The sequence below is a fragment of the Carlito syrichta genome, unplaced genomic scaffold (genome assembly GCF_000164805.1).
Source record: "Carlito syrichta isolate Samal-C Ts95f unplaced genomic scaffold, Tarsius_syrichta-2.0.1 Scaffold304758, whole genome shotgun sequence".
NCBI classification, from domain to species: Eukaryota; Metazoa; Chordata; class Mammalia; order Primates; family Tarsiidae; genus Carlito; species Carlito syrichta.
The window spans coordinates 488,207-495,903 of NW_007248854.1; positions in this window are offsets into that span (position 1 = coordinate 488,207).

Sequence of the window (7,697 nt, forward strand, 5' to 3'; positions counted from 1 at the left end):
GTCTACGCTTATTAGACCCTAAATTTCCATATGTGGTCCCGAGAAAATGATGGCTATGTATTTCTTGAAATTTCACATTCACTTTCTGTAGCTATTTTAACATCCCTCAGATCAGGATATTTTGCAGTCTATGGCATGACATAGTCTGGCAGCATTTTATTTCTTTTTTAGTGGAATACAAAATAATGGTTTTCTTAAAGTTGATGATTTCTCAGATTCTCTGGCAAATAACATCACATTTCCACAGGGATTCCTGGCATTTGAAGGGGGGGAAAGCAAAGATATCAGAACACAGGTAGATCAACTATTGCCACACTCCCTGGAGGTTGGAAATGGCCACCTGCAACAAGCCACACCTGAGGGCCACCCTCATGGGCAGGAAAGCAGGGGGACCAAGAGGAAGGCAAAGATGGTTCCACTTGTACTAAAATACTACTAAATGTCCCCTTCGATTTTTTGTGTTTCTGTAATCATTCCAAAACACCCAAAATAGAAATGCAGTAAAGCCGAACTACTAAGGACCCTCTGCCAAACCCTGACTTCAGGGAGCTCTAAGCATAGTTCCACATGCTAAGCCAGGAGGGATATACAGGTAGTGTCAGCCACTGCGTGTGCGTCAAAGCTCAGCAGCACCGCCAGGAACCACATCCGCCGTCAGCACAGAGCGTGAGAACAAAGTCCATCACAGCCACTCCCCGGCCCTGAGAACCAGCACCCCACAGTGCTGAGAGGATATAAGAGGCTCTTCACCAAAATCTCTGGTTAATAAAGAACCCATCATGTTGCTCAGGTAGTCTTGCACAATTGGTATGATGTGTGTGAAAAATCTACTTGAATGAAGGAGCAGCCATTCATAAATCACCAGTACTTGCATTAGATTGAGTATTGCCAAATCATGTGAATATGTATTTTTATTTAAGGTTTCTAAGAGAGTCATTTGTTTCTACAGATCCTTTGAGCATTTAAAAAGTAGTTGGGCTGGGCACGGTGGCTCAAGCCTGGAATTCCAGCACTTTGGGAGGCCGAGGCAACAGGATTGCCTCAGCCCAGGGATTTGAAACCAGCCTGGGCCACTTGGTGATACCTTGTCTCTACAATAAATCAAAAAATTAGCAGGGCATGGTGGTGTGTGCCTGTAGTTCCAGCTACTTGGAAGACTGAGACAGAAGGATCGCCCGAGTCCAGCTGGTCAAGGCTGCGGTGGCCATGAGCATGCCATTGCACTCCAGTCAAGGCAACAGAGTGACACTCTGACTCCAAAAAAAAAAGTAGTTGATAAGTTGCAATGTAAGTATTATATGCTGTATTTGCAGTGTTGGACACCAATTTTCTTTGGGTTATCCAAGTTGAGATTCTTTCTGTGTTCAGCAGGAATTACCTAAACTTTCAGGAGTAGCATCTACATTCTCTCTTCTGCTCATGTCAAAGCCTCCTTAGGCTAAGATTCACTATAAGGAGGGTCAAGATTATTTGATTTGATGTGTTACGAGTGGAACCAAACCCAGTGCCAGTGCTTCAAACGTACAGATTAGTTTGGAGTTTAAGTAGATTGAATCTGGGCAGAAAGGACGAACAGAACTTGATGAGCACATGTTAGGCTGTGTTTTGAGAACCCAAGGATATTTATCTGACCCGACCTGGCTCAGACTGATGTGGTCCAACCTGCTCCCATTCAAGGCCAGTTCTCCTTAAGCACCTCCCACCCCTGAGGGAAATAATGATAAAGATGTTCGCTGCTTTCGGTCCAGGAAAGGATATGTCAACAGAGAAAAAAATAACGGAGGTAAAACCCCAGAGCAGAAGCCTGAGCAACTCTCTGCCACCTGGCCATCATCACACCCTCAAAGTTCCTGCCAATGCCCTGCGTTCTTTCCACTCCGCGGAATAGAGCGCTGGAAGCAGATACCAGAGAGTAGCTTGCTTCCAGTGCCCTGACATGTGGCAGTTTCCTGCATGGGACTTTTATTCTTGTTCGGCATTTGGGCTTGTAAATGGCTCCGTGATTGATGCTTCATGGCTGCACGTGATAATTGTCTTGGCAGAAAGACATCTTTGTTCTTGCCCACTCACCTTTTGTGTGGTGTTCCCCACTCCCGTTCCCTTATTTATGACTTATTGATGTTCCTCTATATTTAGCAAGTGTTTTGCTAATATCCAAGGAGTCATCAAAGGTGCAGCTGCTTCATTTCTACAGGAAAACCCCACTTTAGGAGGCTGGCTCTGCCCCGGGAGGAGTGCTCCGAAACATTCCTCCGCACGAAGATGAGAAATGCACTTCTTCATTTTTAAATTAGCTGCCTAATGCTTCTGTCTTTTTCCCCGTTTGGGGCTCGATGAGCTCATATGTTATCCTTGGTTGATTGTCAAACTCGCGAGGATGTTTTTCTGGTCATCTTCACGTGGAGTTATATTTGGCTGTTTTTTCCTCCCTTTCCAGAGGCTTGTTTCTTCATTGTGTGGACATGGGACCTTGTTTTTATGTTTCCAATGTCCCAAGCTAGGAAACTTGAGATAGTCCCTTCCTGTTCCCTCCTGAGCTACTGGTTGGTGTCATAAGTGCTCAGATCACTTCCTGCTTGTCCTTAGAAAAAGAAGTCCTCTGGGACAGTGCCCCCACCTCTCTATCACGAGTGAACACAGCAGCAGAAGTCATTGCCAGCCCCACCCTTCTTGAATGCCATCCAAATCTGGCTAATCAACATTATACTCAAAACATCCTGTTGTCAAACGATCTCACCAGAAGGCAATGCCGTTGGAGAGTTTCCACTCCACTCCAAGCTGCCTTTCTCCAGGAAGAGAATGCTTGAAGGCAACTCCCCATCAGGTCCCATGGTCCCTCCACAACCCACTTCTATTTAACCCTTAGAAACAGAAAATATGTATTGTCTGTCGGTTTGGGCTTCCAAAAATCTGGAGTGAAAAAAAAGTCACCTTTTTATACTCAATCTTAAGACAAATAAAATAAGTAGGGAACAGACTTTGGAAGAGCTTTTGCAAGTTCTTTGGAAACTGACAGGAGAACACTGATGAGAGTTCTTTTGAAAATGACCAGAGGAGAAACCCTAAACACAAGAAACTGGATTGGCTAGAAGGAGGGCATCTGAAGTGGTACATTCTGCTTCCATATATGCCGATTGTGGCAATCAGAAGAGAAATGGGCTAACGAGTATTTGTAGGCAGCCTGTTTTGGAGAGATGACATGGTGCAGGGTTTGAGAGCACAGGCTCTGGAGCCATGTTTGAAACCGGCCTCCACCATGTATAGGCTGTGAGTCCTTAGCCAGTTATTTTAATCTCTTGGTGCAAGTGAAATGAATCATAGCAGGACCTCTCTCATGAAATTATGAGAAAAATGTATTTATTAAACAGTGCCTGACATGATAACCACTACATAAGCCTTTGTTAAGTCTAAAAGTTGACTTGAACCAAATTGATTAATCAATCCATTCATTTGATTTTCATCACACCCTGAGCTGGATTTTTGTGACAGACCCCATCGGTTGACTGCTCAAAAGCTATTTCCCTCTCCCTCCCTTTTGGAAGGCTGACCTCTACTCAATAAAGGCTGTGAATGTCATTACCTGGCTTTCCCAGCATTCCTTGCAACTAAAGTATAAACATGAAACCCAATTCTGGCCAATGGAACCTGAGGAGATTCTTGCTGGAGTCTCTTAGAAAGATTTTTCTGCCTTACAAAATAAACAGCTGGACAAGGAGATGCCCCTTCTATGCTTCCTGACTTCCAACATCATTCTCTAGCAGTCAACTCTGAGGAAAAAGCCAACTTGGTTTTGTTAAACCAACCCCGAAGCCACCTCTACCCAGGCTTCTTTGTCAAACACTGTGTTAAGATAATACTCTTGGGCCGGGCTTGGTGGCTCAGTCTGTAATCCCAGCACTTTGGGAGGCCGAGGCAAGTGGATTGACTGAACCCACGGGTTCAAGACCCACCTGGGCAACTTGGCAAGACCTCATCTGTACAATAAATAAAAAATTAGCCAGGCGTGGTAACACACCTGTAGTTCCAGCTACTTGGAAGGCTGAGGAGGAAGAATCGCCAGAGCCCAGGAGGTCAAGGCTGCAGGGGCCGGGAGCGTGCCACTGCACTCCAGTCTGGGTGACAGTGAGACTCCAACTCAAAAAAAAAAATAAAAGATAATACTCTTATGTTCTTACTCTTTAAGCTACATTCAATCAGGTGGTCATTCACCTGTAGCCAAATGTATCCTAAGGAACATAAGTTTACTTTATATGAGAAAATAAAAGGTCATAGATGAAATGAGGATGCCAGCCAGACAGGTGGTAGAGCTAGAACTCAAATCCAGTCTAACTCTAAAACTTGTGCTCTTACTGCTGCACCAGGAAGCCACCACCATGGTGCTCGCCAACTGGACAGACTAGTTTAATGCTCAGAGGCCCAGGGAACGACTGCATGCAAGGAAGACTGGAAATAATAAAATATTTAAAATGCCTTATATTTGTATCTTGCCTTAAATTGTTTGCAAATCACTTTCACCTTTAGAAATGCAAAGCTGGAAGGGAGCTCATAGACCATTCAGTCCAGATGACAAAACTGGAATGTTCAAAGTTATACACCCAGTTAGTGGCAAATCAGATAAGAACTGAGGACATGACCCACCATTCTCTCCTTACATTATGATCTCATTTTATCAAACTTTCAAAGCCATTCTGGAACTAGGAAGATGCTGAATAAACAATTGGACATTTAATCCTGGAACTCAGAGGAGAGTCAGGGCTGGAGATAAAAACTTAGGAGCTGCCAGTTTGTCAAGGGTGCTTTAGAACCCTAGGACTGGTTGAGTTCCAGGATGGAGCTGAGAGGAGTGTGGAGGATGAAGCTCTGAGTGCTTGCTAGAGGCCAAACACCGTGCTAATCACTTTATAGACGTTAACCCTGATGAGTTATTATAACAAATCAGGAGTCGGATACTTTTACTAACCTACTGACCTCATCGTATGGATGGAGAAACGGAAGCCCAGTGAGCTCTGCTTTTGAGCGGTGAGGGTGTTTTGTTTTGAAGTCAGAAGATAAACTCAGGCAGTCTCGTTCCAATCCCTGATTGCTGTGACATCCACTCTCATATCTTAGCCTTAGTTTGTAAAGATGCGCTCTCATAATCTGGTGGATGAGTGTAATAATACAGTTATCTATGTCATAGATACCAGCAAGGTCAGCTCTACTATTATGACCCCTCAACCCAGTCAGCTGGCCCTGCAACCAGCAGTTCACCACAGTGCTGGGTTGCCCAAAGGAGCCTGGAGCACATGTGAAGGACACCGGTGAATTTCAACCAGAAAAGGAGAAAAGCTCAACTTCAAAGAACTTACCCAGAATTTTCTAATACAAAATCTGAAAAGACACACTTTTTAATTTTAGCATGCATGTAAGTTTTGTGCTTTATGGTTTTTGTATTGTCCTTATTTTTAGTTTCTAGGGCTGAATCCAGCCTTGTAATTAGGAAGACTTGAGAGAAGACACCACCACCATGGCCCTTTTTCAGGATTTCATCATCTCTTTATACATTGTTACAGGAGTTCTTAGCCATCTGCCTCTCTCTCTCATCATATCCTCTTGGTTTCATTCTCCATGGTGTGATAAAAGAAAAAAAAAAGCTATCAAATATAAATCTAAGCTTGTCTCTCCTACTTAAAGTACTCCCAGTCATCCATGGGGTAAAATTTAAGGTCCCTAGCAAAACATTCATGGTCCTTGGTGATCTGAGTCCTGTTCATCCCTCTGGCTTCATGTCCTGACCCCTCACTTATCAGAATACCAAAGTATTTTGGGGTATACCACACACACACACACACACACACACACACACACACAAAATACGCTTTTCTTGCTTCTGCACCTTTGTCCATGTTGTTTTCTCTTCCTGGAATGTCCTTTCTACTCTTCCTCCTTACTCATACTTCAAAATGCAGTTTTAAAACCCTTCGAGAAACTTCTCTGCACCACTTATTACTGTCTTAACAAATTACCTACATTTTATAAGTCTCCTTTCTCGTGCTTAAAAACTGAGTTAATGAAAAATGCCTGAGATAATCCAGCTCTCCCCGGTCTACAAGAAACTCACCTTAGATCTAAGGGCTCACATAGATTGAAAGTAAAAGGATGTAAAAGGATAGTCCGCGCAAATAGTAACCAACAGGGAGCAGGGGTGGCTAGGCTGCTATCAGATAAATAGAGTTGAAGTCCAAACCATTACAAGAGGCAAAAAAAAGACATTATGTAATGATAAACGGGTCCGTTCATGAATAAAATAAAACAACCTATATAGGCAGCAAACATCAGAGCTCATAAGCAGATGAAACAAATATTGACAAATTTTAAGGCAGAAGTAGACAGTCTGATGACAATGGTAGAAGACTTCAAATCCCACTTTCAATAATGGATTAAAAAACAGACAGAAGATCAATAAGAAAATAATGATTTTGGCCGGGCTTGGTGGCTCAGCCTGTCATCCCAGCGCTTTGGGAGGCCGAGGTGAGTGGATTGCCTGAGTCCACGGGTTCGAGACCCACCCAGGCAACTTGGTGAGACCTTGTCTCTACAACAAATCAAAAAAGGACTGGGCATGGTAGCACGCGCCTCTAGTTCTAGCTACTTGGAAGGCTGAAGCAGAAAGATCGCCAGAGCCCAGCAGGTCGAGGCTGCAGTGACTGGAAGTGGCCACTACACTCCAGTCTGGGTGACAGAGTGAGACTCCAACTCAAAAAAAAAAAAAAAAGAAAAGAAAAGAAGGATTTGAGTACACTGTAGACCAACTGCCATAACAGCTATGTACAGAACATCCCAACCGACAATGGCAGAATACATTTTTCTCAAGTGCACACAGAACATTCTCCAGGATAGATTATATGTTAGCCCACATAATTAGTCTTAATAAATTTTAAGCAATTGAAAAAAGAAACTGAGATATCTACTCTGCCTACTGTGTCTCAAACACTGTGCCAGCCCTAGGAGGAACATGGTGTGTGACACAGATATGAGTCCAGCTCAGAAAGATTGTAGTCCAAAGGGAGTTACAGGAGATCAGTTGCAAAGCAAGGTGGTAACTGATTACATTTTAAAGTGTATTACTTGAGTTATTTTCAGATATAACACATTTGCATTTTTTGCATTAGTGGTACGGTCACCCACCATAGGGTGTACAAAGATGTGATTCTCGCTCAGATACTATAATTGAACTGCTCTGCAACAAATCTTGTACAAATAACCTTTTGGATGTTTACCTAGAGCAGATTTAAAACATACCTGCCAATTATTTGACACTCATGGGATCAGGAAATGAGGTCTGGTGTCTCTTCCCATTGAATTGGGTGGGCTGACATGTTTTACCAGTGGAATATGGCAGAAGTTATGCTATGTGATCTCAGAGTCAACTTTCACTTACTCACTGAAATCTCCATACCTGAATCCCTAAAGCCAGTGTATAAGAAGTTCAGTTTCCCTGAGATTTCTAAGCTAAAAGGTCCACATGTAGATGTTCTGGTCAATAGTCTCAGCTGAGCTCATCTTTCAGCAGCCAGCTCAATCAACAGACATGTGAGTGAAGAAGCCATCTTGAAAATGGGTTCTCCAGCCCTGCCCTCCCAATCCAAGTTGCCTGGACCCATTCAAATCACCCACCTGAGACTCCAGGCATCACAGAGCAAGGAAGAGCTTTCTCT